General features: G+C 45.8%; 1 long non-coding RNA gene across 1 annotated transcript; it reads right to left on the reverse strand.

Annotated features, from left to right (window-relative positions):
* Positions 1-72: 72 nt before the first annotated feature.
* On the reverse strand, positions 73-4,267 carry LOC116982200. The gene is made up of 3 exons (XR_004414394.1): positions 4,201-4,267; positions 1,694-1,840; positions 73-107 (listed from the first exon to the last, which is right to left on the reverse strand). It is a non-coding gene; the product is annotated as an uncharacterized LOC116982200 (long non-coding RNA).
* Between the last annotated feature and the right edge of the window lie 9,733 nt (positions 4,268-14,000).

The raw sequence follows: 14,000 nt of genomic DNA on the forward strand, positions 1-14,000 counted from the left end.
TCCCGATAATTTCCATCAAGCTTTTTCTCCAACACATCCACAAGTTGCGTCTTTTCCAATAATGCCTCTTCATTTTCACGGAGTTTTACCTTGAGGTCTTCCAGCAACTGAGGAAGTTAACGTGATTAATACCTCCTAACAGTGATTAAAACTGGGCAACATAGAATGGAAATCACACACACGCAACATTTGTAATTTAAATGCACCAATTCTTCAATTCCACCTTGGTATTAAGACGTTAAAATTAAAATTATCATTAATGAAATCAGGGGATGAAATCATTAATTCACATTCAATGGTTTAATGGTCCTTTATTGTCACGTGTACTGAGGTACAGTGAAATATGATTTACCACACACATCCAAAAATGCAACAAGACACAAAACTACATAAAGATTAAACATAAACAGCCACCACAGCGGCGTGTGAGAATCCCTAGGGCACCCAGCATAAGCAGAGACCCACAGCCATCAGTTCAATGTCCGGGCCACACACACGCTCCTTCACCGACCGCTGTACTCTCTCTGCAGTCCCTGTCCGCCCAAAGTCAGAAAGCCGTCCACACTCGAACCAGACTCCAGGATCACTGCACTCACGGAAATCCCTCCGAGTCCCCACCAGGGTAGGCAGCTCCTCCATCGTGGTTTTTGCGACCACATATTCCCCACTGTGATGGAAGGTGAATAACTTTTACCATCTTCCTCCTTTTCTCCCACGGTCGGGGCAATCGAAACACCCGCAGTCGGGGCGATCGAAACTCCCGCAGTCGCCGATCAAAGGTCCTGCAGTTGGAGCTCCCGACGTTGATCCCTAACAAAGCTACCTCCAGCTCCACGATGTTTGGCCACAATGCCGGCGGAGATGCAATACGGAAAAAGTCGCACCTCCGTCGAGGGAAGAGTTAAAAAAGTTTCTCCTTTCCCCAATCCCCCACTTCCCCCCACATAATACAAACTAAAGATACGCTAACACACACACAAATAAAACAGACTAAAAACAAACAAAAGCAAAACTCACACAGTCAAGGGGAGAATGTACAGACAGCACCCGTAATTGGGATGGAACCCGGGTCTCTGGCGCTACAAGTGCTGCAAGGCAGCAACTCTACCGCTGTGCCAGCGTGCCACCCAACACTGTGCCTCCTCACCCAACCTCTCAACATTTGTCAGAAACTTGTATTCTTTAATAGTTTACTCGATACATGTGACAATTAACTAAACTAAATCCCATCTGCATCTTCTCCTGTACAATTTCATCTTTACTATTATATAATAACAGGAAGCACTCCTCGACAATTTGAACAATTTTCTGGCACCATTCCTTTGGCAAGGGAAGACTGAAAACATTTAGTCAGAACCTCAGCTGTTTCCACCCTTGCTTCTTTTAACTGGCTGGGAAACATTTCTGCCGGACCTGATGATCTGTCCACCTTCAGAGATGTGTGAAGGCATGCTTTCAATTTCCTTGAAAAGTTCCGACACACGACGTGAAACGGTTTAACAATAGTCTTTGCTTTAGAAAACAAGAGGCATTGTTAATTGTTATTGTTAAAAAGAAAACTTGCAATATTTTGGACTGAATTTTCAGGCTTTAAAGTGAAATCCAACTGCAGAAATGCAAACACAAAGTACACAGATCACTGTAATAGCTCACTCAGTGAGGGTAACAAATATTCAACTGGAATTGATGTTACCTTAAGCTGTTCATCTCTCACGTGAAGCTGGGTTTCTTTGTCCAGAATTTGGTCTTTGAGCTGCACTATTTGCTGTTCATACTGAGCCAGCTGCTCAGTTAAATCAGCCGCCGAATACTTACCTTTAGTCTTCTGGCAGCTCAGTGCCTGCAGAATAATTGGTCACCATTAATAACTGCATCATAGTGAATCAGACTTCAGAGAAAACAGTATTAAAATAGTGTGAGAGGACACCTGAGATCCCGGAGAGAATCCACGCAGGTCACGGGGAGAAGGTACAAACTCTGTACAGACAAGCACCTGTAGTCAGGATCGAACCCAGTTCCCTGACACTGTAAGGCAGCAACTCTACTGTTGCACCACCATTACTCCAGCAGTGTGCCCATTTTTGATATAAACCAGCATCTGCATTTTTTTGTATCTGGGATGCAAGTCTGATTTGCTAGTAATACTGGGAAAAGGGGAAGTGTCCTGGAGAGATCGCACACGTGAGGTGGGAGTGACCCTAGGAGCCACGTGGACCCAATCCACCCACCGAACAACCGCGCCGCCGACCGGAACGTGCACCGGTTGGCTAGACTCGCCCCACAGGCCTCCCAGGGGACCGAGGTGAAGCCGGATGGCGAGGTCTGCCTGGGCTGAGGGAGCCTCAGCAGCGGCGGTGATGGGAGCCTCAGCAGCAACGGGAGCCTCAGGGGCAACGGGAGCCTCAGCAGCAACGGGAGCCTCAGCGGCAACGGGAGCCTCAGCGGCAACGGGAGCCTCAACGGCAACGGGAGCCTCAGCGGCAACGGGAGCCTCAGCGGCAACGGGAGCCTCAGCGGCAACGGGAGCCTCAGCGGCAACGGGAGCCTCAGCGGCAACGGGTGCCTCAGCGGCAACGGGAGCCTCAGCGGCAGCGGGAGCCTCAGCAGCGGCGGTGATGGAAGCCTCAACAGCAACGGGAGCCTCAGCAGCAACGGGAGCCTCAGCGGCAGTGGGAGCCTCAGCGGCAGTGGGAGCCTCAGCAGCAACGGGAGCCTCAGCAGCAACGGGAGCCTCAGCGGCAATGGGAGCCTCAGCGGCAACGGGAGCCTCAGCGGCAGCGGGAGCCTCAGCGGCAGCGGTGATGGAAATCTCAACAGCAACGGGAGACTCAGCAGCAACGGGAGCCTCAGCGGCAGTGGGAGCCTCAGCGGCAGTGGGAGCCTCAGCAGCACGGAGCCTCAGCGCAACGGGAGCCTCAGCGGCAGTGGGAGCCTAGGACACGGGAGCCTCCCGGCACGGGAGCCTCCGCCGGCAACGGGAGTCTCAGCGGCAACGGGAGCCTCAGCAGCGGCGGTGATGGAAGCCTCAGCAGCAACGGGAGCCTCAGCAGCAACGGGAGCCTCAGCAGCAACGGGAGCCTCAGCGGCAACGGGAGCCTCAGCGGCAACGGGAGCCTCAGCGGCAGTGGGGCCTCACGATCAACCCGCAATCAGCGTTCAATGATAGTGGGGGGGGGGGGGGGGTAGGGGAAGACAATGGGGACCAGGCGTCCCCCCACTGCCGTGAAGAACAATGGGGATCCGGCGATGGGGGACTGCCATGTGGGACGGTGGTAGAACAATGTGGGTCCCGGTGTGGGGGAAATACTCTACATTTATAATTCTCTACCCAGGGGATAAGCCTGCGTTTGTTTGTTTGTTCGTTCCGTTTAAGGCGTTGTGCACACGGCAGCCAGCCAACAGTCGCATGTCTTTTTATTTTTATTTGCACTTTTAATTTCAAGTTTTCGTGCACCTTGTGTGTTGTGACTGTTGGCGACCAATTTCCCTCCGGGGATGAAGAACGTTTTATTGTATCGTATCGTAAGTGAAAACCAAGGATCAATTCAGGCCTCAGTGAGGGCCAATAGCTCTCTGATGACTGTGGGTGAGTAGTGATACGTTGGAGCAGAGGAGTTTAGAATTGGTGGTCAATGCTGCCCACAAGGTAAGGTGTTATGATGAGCAGCTGACTCCTAGTACCAAGAGCTTGGGTCATGCTCAGACCAATCCCCTTTATCTTGGAACTAACAGGATGCCCATCTTTTCCAGGGTTGCTTTTACATTAGTGGCCCACCATTGCTCATCACTGCACAGGACAGGAAGAAAATCATGAATGTCATAAACGTCCCAGGTTTACTTAGAGGAGAATGTATTTTTTCAAGTAGTGAACCAGTCACATTACACAAATCAACATTTCTCGGCCTCAATATGCACAACCCATCTAATAAAAATGAGTCATGCCAATAACAAATAATAAAACATGAGAAATTCAATTTGAAACGGCTAACATTTACCAGAGGCAAAATATAACAGACAAATTAAGTTAAGCAAAGGAAAAGCATTTTCATGAAATATTTTTGCAATTGAAATCATAAGCAAGTGATTGTAGTCCACACATTATTTTATACAAGGAAAAACTAAATTCCAAAATATATCATGAATACAAATACAAATTTTGTAAATGCAAATGCAACAACAGGAAATTACAAAAATACTTACCCCCGCCGATGCAAGAGGCTTTTCATTTGCACAAATGCACCTCCACATGCTCTTATTTTAATGTGGCTGTAAAATAACCAAAATAATAATTAAATAGAATTGGTACAGAGCAGAGATTAGTTTAACCGGGCATCATCCGTGGCACGGACATTGTGGGCCAAAGGGCCTGTTCCTGTGCTGTACTGTTCTATGGTCTATGCTCTTGAGTTTACGTTTAGTTTGTTGTCACGTGTACCGAGGTACAGTGTAAAGCTTTTGTTGCGTGCTGACCAGTCAGCAGAAGGACAATACACGTTTGCAATCGACCCATTTACAGCGCAAGGTAACCCCAGCAAAGTCTGATCAAGGATAGTCCAAGGGTCATCAAAGAGGTAGATAATAGTTCAGTACTAATGATGCGAATGATGAGATTAGCAAATGGCAGAGGGGTCCAATTGAAGAAAGTGACACCCAAAGCAAAGTGGATCAGTGGCAGATAATAAAGATACATTAAAGTGAATGGAGAGGAGGAATTTCTTTAATCAGAGGGCGGTGAATCTGTCTAATTCATTGCCACTGAAGGATGTGGAGGCCAAGTCAATGGTTATTTTATGGCGGAGATTGATAGAGTTTTGACTAGTGCGGGTGTCAGAGGTTATGGGGGGAAAGGCAACAAGTATGAAGGCAGCTGGGCTCTAAAATTCAGGTAGTTCCAATGTGTGAAATTATTATACATCTAAATTCCTTACAACCAATAAGCAGAGCAGGATTAAGGGCTCAAAGATGCCTCAATAATGCTCAATAATGAGGAGTTGCAATAATGGACAATGCAATGCAATACACAAAATATTTCTATGAGAGTGGATACGTGGAACTTGGGACCTCAATTCTTTTGGAAGCAGGGTTAAATTTCAGTTAACTTTTGATCATTGAACATGTACATGGTTTCACTTTGATGAACGTAGCTTTCAATGAACACATAATATCAACACATAGTTTTAGGGTAATATTTCTCTACCCAATGGAAAGCCAGCCTATTACAAAACAAAATGGTTAAAATAGGAAATATCCTGAGCACGCTAGATGCAACAATGGAAATAAAACTGAGGCAACTGAAAGGTGTAACATGTATGGATCACAAGACAAAGGAGCTGCCATTTAAAACAGAGGTGTGCAAGAATTTCCTCTCTCTGTGAATGATGAATCTCTGGATTTTTATATCCTGGATGATGTCAAGGTTAGATCACATGAGGTATTCAAACGCAAGGTAGATCAATCAAATCATGTTATCAATTAGGTCCACTTAATATAAATAATGTTCACAAAATCCACATTACATCCAATTCACAGGAATAAATAACCATTACAGCAGAACTACCTGTATCAAATCATACACAAACGTCCCAAATTACCTTAATTTCACAGATTTCATCACGTCACAAAATGGTGCAAAAAAAGCAAATTAAAAGTTAAGACACAGATTAAAGTTGCATCTCAATGTAATTAGTTTAACATCATATTCCATAACTGTGCCACAGTTGATCAGCTTATTTACGACGACTGTTGCTAAAACTGGCCCTACTTGTGAAGAAAGTTTGCCATCCTGCACTGCACAAAAGTAGAACATAGCTTGATATCCAATTGCAAACTTGAGCCTTACAGCACCTCCTATCAGCTGTTATTTAATTCTACAAGTATGGCCAAAGTTCTATATAGATTTCCTTTGCCGATATTGGACTTATCTGTATTTCATCCCATTTCCATTTCCATGTGCAAGGACACAAACAAATTGCTTTTTCCATGAGCACTTTCCATTTTTCAGCATTCCAATAATTTTGAATTATTGTCACTGCTAGGATACAGGAAAACAAACCAGCTGATTTGGACATGGCAAAGTTCCCCCAATAACCAGATAAAATATTCTGGTGAAGTTGGTTCCTGTTTAAGTATTAGGCATCAAAAATCCCCGGTATTCATCAAATAGTATCACTGAACGTAAGACGATAGATTAGGCCTCTAGTTCATCCAGAATTGGCACCTCGAACAGTGTAGCACTTCCTTATCACTGGATTGGCAATTCTCGCAGGATATGTGTCTATAAACTGACTCAAAAGCAAATCCTGCTCTATTCTCAAAGTAACTAAAACTCAAAACAAAGAAAACAATGGAATTTGCACTCATAAAATGAGCAGCACAATGGCGCAGCCAGTAGAGCTACTACCTCACAGCACCAGAGACCTTGGTTCCATACGGACATTGGGTTCTGTGGAGTTTGAGTGACTGTGTGGGTTTCCTCCGGGTGATCCAGTTTCCTCCCACATCCCAAACACATGCAGCTTTTTAGGTTTCCGTAAATGGCCTCCATAAAATTGCCACTAATGTGTAGGGAGTGTTTGAAAAAGGGGAATAACATAGTGTAGCGACACCTGGTGGTGGCTCTGGGTAATCGAACCCTCGTGATTGACTGGAGGGAGGAGTCACTGAGCGCAGGTGTTCTAATGGCTGTATTTTTTTGCTTATGTAAATTATCAGCACTATACAAGGTAAGTGGAAAAGAAAATTACAATACCTGTATCAATCCAAATGTCACAATATATTAAAATATTTGATGATCTTTCCCCAAGCGGACAATTTCCAGATTGAATTTAGCCTCCTGATGACAAAGAAGGCTATTGTCTACTGCGAGGTGAATTGATTACAAAGGCACGCAGTTTCTGCGGATAGTCGCAACACTTCCCCGTGAAAGATCTTTTACAGGAAAGGTCTCAGAATATAAAGATGTAAAGAATACCAAGTTGTTCAGGTTAAGTCTGCTCAACTAATAGCTGAAATGGGATAAGCCGTGCTCTCTTCTCACTGTTACCATCGACAGTAGCCACAGAAGTGTAAACGTCCCACACTCCCAGTTCGAAAAAAGCTACTGTCCCATCAGGTTGTTGAACTGACCTAATGCTACCACAGCAACGGAACATTACAGACCATCTCTTGGCAACAATGCATTGTTTAATTTTCTGAATTCCATTTTATAGACAATAGACAATGTCATATGACAATTACCTGAATGGTGCAGGAGCAGGTCATTTGGCCCTTTGAGCCTGCACCACCATTCACTGTGATCATGGTTGATCATCCACAATCAGTATCCCCTTCCTGCCTTCTCCCCATAGGATAGAATATAGATTATTGGAGGTGTTTCAGTTTGTTCCTGCATCCAAATAATTTATCATATCAAATTCCTTTAGTCCACTGGAAGTAGATCACCAAACTTCAGTGATGTCCTGCTTCTATCGCCATAATCTCCAAGCACTATGTCATTAATCCTAACATTGATTTCTTTCAATTCCTACCTTCCACACATATAGAAACCTAATAGCCCTGTCCCACGGTGCGAGTTCATTCCAAGAGCTCTCCCGAGTTTAAAAAATATCAAACTTGTGGTAAACACGGTGAATGAACGTAGCGGGTACGTCGGAGCTCGGGGACATCTCTTAGCGCTAACGGCAGGTACTCGGGAAGACTCGCTAACAGCAGGAAAACACGGGAAGACTCGTGAAGATTTTTCAACATGATGAAAAATGACCACGAGAGCCCCGAGTACCGACGAGTGGCCATTATCGTAAATTCCGAGTTCGAATCAGGGCAAACTCGGGAGAACTCTTGGAATGAACTCGTACCATGGGACAGGGCTTTAATTGTGCCCTCCATTGTGGAGATAGAACTGAACAGCATTTAATTATTCTGCAAGTTATTTGTTCCCAACCAGGGTTTATAACCAAGAGGACTTATTTTTGTTTTCAATTACATTTCATCAGAACTGGAAGAAGCTAGTAAAACAAGCTTATATTTGGCCACGGTTTAAGAATAAGGAGTAAGCCATTTAGAACGGAGACAAGGAAACACTTTTTCTCACAGAGAGTTGTGAGTCTGTGGAATTCTCTGCCTCAGAGGACGATGGAGATGGTTCTCTGAAGTACTTTCAAGAGAGAGCTAGATATGGCTCTTAAAGTTAGCAGAGTCAGGTGATATGGGGAGAAGGCAAGGAACAGGGTACTGATTGGGGTTGAACAGCCTTGATCACATTGAATGGCAGTGCTAGCTCGAAGGGCCGAATGGCCTACTCCTGCACTTATTGTCTATTGTCTCAGCAGGATAGACAGCATTTCTGGAGGGAAGGAATTGGTTACATTTCAGCTTGAGTCCCTTCTTCACACTTATATCAAGAGTCAAGAGTGTTTTATTGTCATATGTCCCAGATAGGACAATGAAATTCTTACTTGCTGCAGCACAACAGAATATGTAAACATAATACATAACGGGAGAAGAAGAAAACATTCAGTGTGTGTATGCACATGCACACATACTCAATAAATAGCAAATATAGTGCAATAATAGTAATAGTTTATTGCAGTTCAGAGCTTATTTGTTGTCGTGTTTAATAGCCTGATGGATGTAGGGAAGAAGCTGTTCCTGAACCTGGACGTTAGTTTTCAGGCTCCTGTACCTTCTTCCCGATGGCAATGGTGAAATGAGTGTGTGGCCAGGATGGCGTGGGTCTTTGATGATGTTGGCTGCCTTTTTTGTGGCAGCGACTTCGATAGATCCCTTCGATGGTGCGGAGGTCAGAGCCGGTGATGGCCTGGGCAGTGTTTACAACTTTTGATTCTCCCTCGCTATCTTGCAGACAGACTGAGCCACGCCCCTTCTGGTGGGAGGGACTATAAAACCCGGAAGTGTGGGCGTGGCTCAGTCTGTCTGCAAGATAGCGAGGGAGAGGTCACAACTCTCTGTCTGAGCTGGGAAACTACAGAACACTGAGTCTGCAATGTACTTGAATAAATGATTTGTTAGCCCTTAATGAAAATGAAATGAGTTGTTTGGCCTGTCCTGTGCTTGAAACGGCAATGGCAAAGTAAATGAAGTGAAAATGCAATGAGCTATTTGGCTTGAGCTTGTCCGGTGCTTGAAAGTGGAATGGCAATCAGCTATTTGGCTTGAGCCAGCCCTGTGCTTGAATCGGCAATGGTAAAGGAAATGAAGTGAAAATGCAATTAGCTGTTTGGCTTGAGCCTGCCCTGTTTTGAAAGTGCAATGGCAATGGAAATTAAGTGAAAATGCAATCAGCTGTTTGGCTTGAGCCTGACCTGTGCTTGAAACTGCAATTGCAATGGAAATGAAGTGAAAATGCCATCAGCTGTTTGTCTTCGCCTGCCCTGTGCTTGAAACTGCAATGGCAATGGAAGTGAAATGAAAATGCAATGAGCTATTCAGCCTGCCCTGAGCTTGAATCTGCAATGCAATTGGAAATTAAATGAAATGAGTTGTTTGGCCTGCCTGAAACCACTAATTTCGGCCCACTATTGGCCGAGAAACTGGTCCCTTTAGCACCAAATGCCCTTATTAGCCCAGGAGGAGCATTTTGGCCCAAAAGGCCCGTGCCAGGCCAGGAAAAGTCCAGAAAAATTGCATTTCACTGAGAATCTGCTCAGATTTTTTTTAAAGAGCTCATTTGGCCCATCAGGCATGTACTAGCCCAGGCTCATCAGTAAGTATTCTCCCTGCAAGTAGTAAACCTCACTCCAGTATTGTTCTCCCTCCCTTCATTTGCTCCCTGTGAAATCCAGGCCAGGATATAGTTTCCTCCCTCATTGCTGTGATTAATATTAAAGTTCTGATCTTGAGAATATCACATTTTTGAATTTTTAAGGCAGTCTGGGTGTTTATTACTATTTCCGTCACAACGGTTAATTTTGTAATTAGCTACTTAATTAGGTATAATAACTGAACATTTTATTCAGTTCTCTTAATTTGTATTAAAGTTCTGGGCTTTTATGTCAATTGACTGTCCTTGATCACAGCTTTTGTGTTAAATTAATGGAAAAGCAATAAGGAACAAGATGCTAATTTCTGAGTATGAAAATGACCATAACTTTATTAATACTGAAGATATGAAAGTGAATTAGGTATCAAGTTTTTTTTGTGCTTTATTTGATGAGATAAATTACAGGCTTGATTTTTAAATCTCAAAATGTTGTAACATTCCTACTGACTGACTGACTGACCCTAATCCTAATCCTAACCCCAGCTCTACATTTGTTATTTATCATTTTTATTTAACAGTTCACATCATAACTTTATAAAGATAAATCAATTCTAAAACAAAATTATCAGCAAGGTTAGCATTACCTTTATTCCTTGGAAACCTTGCTATTGTTTTGATGTAATTCGGAGGCAGCCATGATCCCAGAGTGCTCGCTACCTAGCGACCATGAAACAAAGCGAGTGAATGGTCAATTGGCGTCTGATCTCAATGTCAAAGGTGCTTTGATTGGACAATTACTACTCGGAAAACTGGAGGTTTTTCTCATATTTTATAAATGTGCAGGTTTTGTTCTTGACGAGTTTCAGGTATGATTTCTATAATATTTTTACACAATATGTTAAAAATTCAGGTAGTTACGTGATTTGGGTCACAAACTTAAACAAAAAAGCACTTTGGCCCACAGCCTAAAAGCAGGGAATATAGACCAGTAGTGGGGAAGATGTTATAGCAGTGCATCTGGAAAGCAGTAACAGGATCGGTCAAAGCCAGCATGGATTTATGAAGTGGAAAACTTCCTTGAGTAATCTTCTGGAATTTTTTGAGGATGTAACAAGTAGAATGGATAGGGAGAGCCAGTGGATGCGGTGCATTTGGACTTTCAAAAAGTCTTTGACAAGGTCCCACACAAGAGATTAGTATGCAAAATAAGAGCACATGCTATTGGGGGTAGGGTATTGACATGGATAGAGAATTGGTTGGCAGACAGAATGCAAAGAGTAGGAATTACCGGGTCCTTTACAGAATAGCGCACAGTGACTAAAACTCAGTGCTGGGACCCAAGTTATTTACAATATAAATGATTTAGACAAGATAATTAAATGTGACATCTCCAAGTTTGCGGATGACACAAAACTAGGGTGGCAGCATGAGCTGCGATGAGGATGCTATGAGGCTGCAGGGTGACTTGGATTGGTTGGGTGAGTGGGCAGATGCATGGCAGATGCAGTATAGTGTGGATAATGTGAGGTCATCCTTTCTAATGGCAAGAACAGAATGGCAGACAATTACCTGAATAGTATCAGATTAGGAAAAAGGGAGGTGTAACGAGACCTGGGTGTGCTTGTACACGGGGCCCCTGAGAGGAATTTTATCAGTGGGTACAACGTTTCTTTCGGGCCCCGTCCCTTCTCCATTAATCATCCTGTTTATATCCACTGCCGGTTTATGCCATGAGCTGTAGCCTGTAAAGCAAAAAGGGGTATGAAAGATGAGAGGGGTGGAATGGAGCACTCTGTTGATTTTCTGCATTTGAGGCCTCATGCTCCTATACTCCCTCCATGATAAATACAACTCAAATAAATGATCAGAAAGAAGAAAGCACATTTGTTTTGAACATATGTTTTTAATGTTACAATACAGATAAGGAGGAAGAATTCACACAAAACATCCTTTTGTATTTCAAAGCAGATCAGATCAGATGGCACAATGGGCTAAGTGTTCGGCTGGCAACCGGAAGGTAGCCGGTTCAAATTCCCGCTTGGAGTGCATACTGTCGTTGTGTCCTTGGGCAAGACACTTCACCAACCTTTGCCTGTGTGTGAATGTGTGTGAATGTGTGTGAGTGATTGGTGGTGGTCGGAGGGGCGTAGGCGCAGATTGGCAGCCACGCATCCGTCAGTCTGCCCCAGGGCAGCTGTGGCTACAGAAGTAGCTTACCACCACCGAGTGTGACGGAGGAGTGAATGAATAATGCGATGTAAAGCGCCTTGAGTATTAGAAAGGCGCTATATAATCCCATCCATTATTATTATTATTATTATTTCATCAAAAGACCTCATATTTACCTTAATTAAAGTGCTTTCCTGGCCTTTTTTGTAAAAATGTTTGAATCACAGCATAAAAATGTATTGTTCTGGCAATGATAGATTCAATACTTAGCCTGGCTAAATCTACAAGTCATTCCTGAGACACTGTAGAGCTTAAGTAATTTTTATCAGCTTGAGGTTGCTAAATTACCGCTCTGCAGAAGCTACAGTGGCTGGGATTGTTAATAGTATTCTTAAGCTAACACAAACATTTGGAAACAGGTCACCAAGCCTATACTCTGTTAACAAGTTCAACAGATCTAATGTTTTAACAGTGCATTTACAAAAATCACCCTCCCACTAACATTCATACTCACACACACCCACTTACCCCCAGACACACCCACGTACACACACATACCCGCACACACACACACCCACACACACCCACACGAACACCACCCACACACACCCACACACACACACACCCACACACACACACTAACACACCACCACCACTCACTCACCCACACACACACTGACACACACACACACTGACACACCCACACACTGACACACACACATACCTAAGCACAGAGACACACATACACAGGCTCTCTCACTCACACACACACACACACACACACTGTGATCACCCTCAAGGCATATTAACAAAGATCCACGCACACACAATCGGGCCACTGATCAACGCATCTCCACAGGGCCTGGCTAGGAGAAAGGGAAAGATGGAGAGAGAGAGAGGGAGAGAGGGAGAGGGCAGAGAGCGAGAGGAGACGAGAGAGAGAGAGAGAGAGAGGGAGAGGGGGAGAAGGGGGAAAGAGGAAGTTAAAGGGGGAGGGAGAAAAAGAGAAAGGGTGAGAGAGAGAGAGAGAGAGGTAGAGAGAATAGAGAGGGGAGACGAGTGAGAGGGGGGAGAGAGAGAGAGAATAGTGGAGAGAGAGAGGAGAAGATAGAGGGGAGAAAGAGGGGGAGAGATAGAGAGAGGGGATAGAGGGAGAGGGGGGAGAGGGAGAGAGTGGGGAGAGGGGAGAGAGGAAAGGGGAGAAGGACAAGGAGGGGAGAGAGGGGGAGAGATAGAGAGGGGGGGAGAGGAGAGAGAGGGAGAGTAGAGCGAGAGAGTGGGAGGGAGAGAGAGAGAGGGGGAGAGAGACGGGGAGAGAGGTAGAGTGAGAGGATGGAGAGAGAACCGGGAGAGATGAAGAGAAAGAGGGAGAGAGAGAGAGGGGAGAGAGAGGGGGAGAGGGGGAGAGAGAGGGGGGGGGAGAGAGAGGGGGAGAGAGAGAGGGGAGAGACAGGGGATAGAGAGAGGGGGGGGGGAGGGGGGGAGAATGCGAGGGGGGAGGGGGGGGGGGGAGGGGGGAGGGAGAGGGGGGGGAGAGAGGGGGGGGGGAGAGGGGGGGAGGAGGAGAGAGAGGGGGGGAGAGAGGGGGGGGGGAGGGGGGAGAGAGGGGGGGAGAGAGAGGGGGGAAGAGAGGGGGGGAAGAGAGTGGGGAAGAGGGGGGGGGAGAGGGGGGGGGAGAGGGGGGGGAGAGAGGGGGGGGAGAGGGGGGAGAGAGAGGGGGGAGAGGACGGGGGGAGAGAGAGGGGGGGGACGAGAGAGGGGTGGAGAGAGAGGGGGGAGAAGAGAGGGCCTGAGAGAGGGGGGGGAGAGGGGGGACAAGAGAGAGGGGGGAGAGGAGAGGGTGGGAGATTCTGAGAGAGGGGGGGGAGAGAGGGGGGGAGAGAGCGGGGGGGGAGAGAGCGAGGGGGGAGAGAGGAGAGGGGGGAGAGAGAGGGGGGGAGAGAGAGGGAGAGAGGGAGAGAGAGAGGGGGGAGGGAGAGAGAGGGAGGGAGAGGGAGGGGGGGAGAGAGTGGGGAACCGCTGTACTTCCCATCAGCAACAACAGGTAACATGATGCACGGAGCTCCCAGGACTTGACGCAACCTCCATTAAAAATACTCTTCAATCACATCGA

This window comes from Amblyraja radiata, chromosome 16 (assembly GCF_010909765.2).
Source record: "Amblyraja radiata isolate CabotCenter1 chromosome 16, sAmbRad1.1.pri, whole genome shotgun sequence".
Taxonomy (NCBI): domain Eukaryota; kingdom Metazoa; phylum Chordata; class Chondrichthyes; order Rajiformes; family Rajidae; genus Amblyraja; species Amblyraja radiata.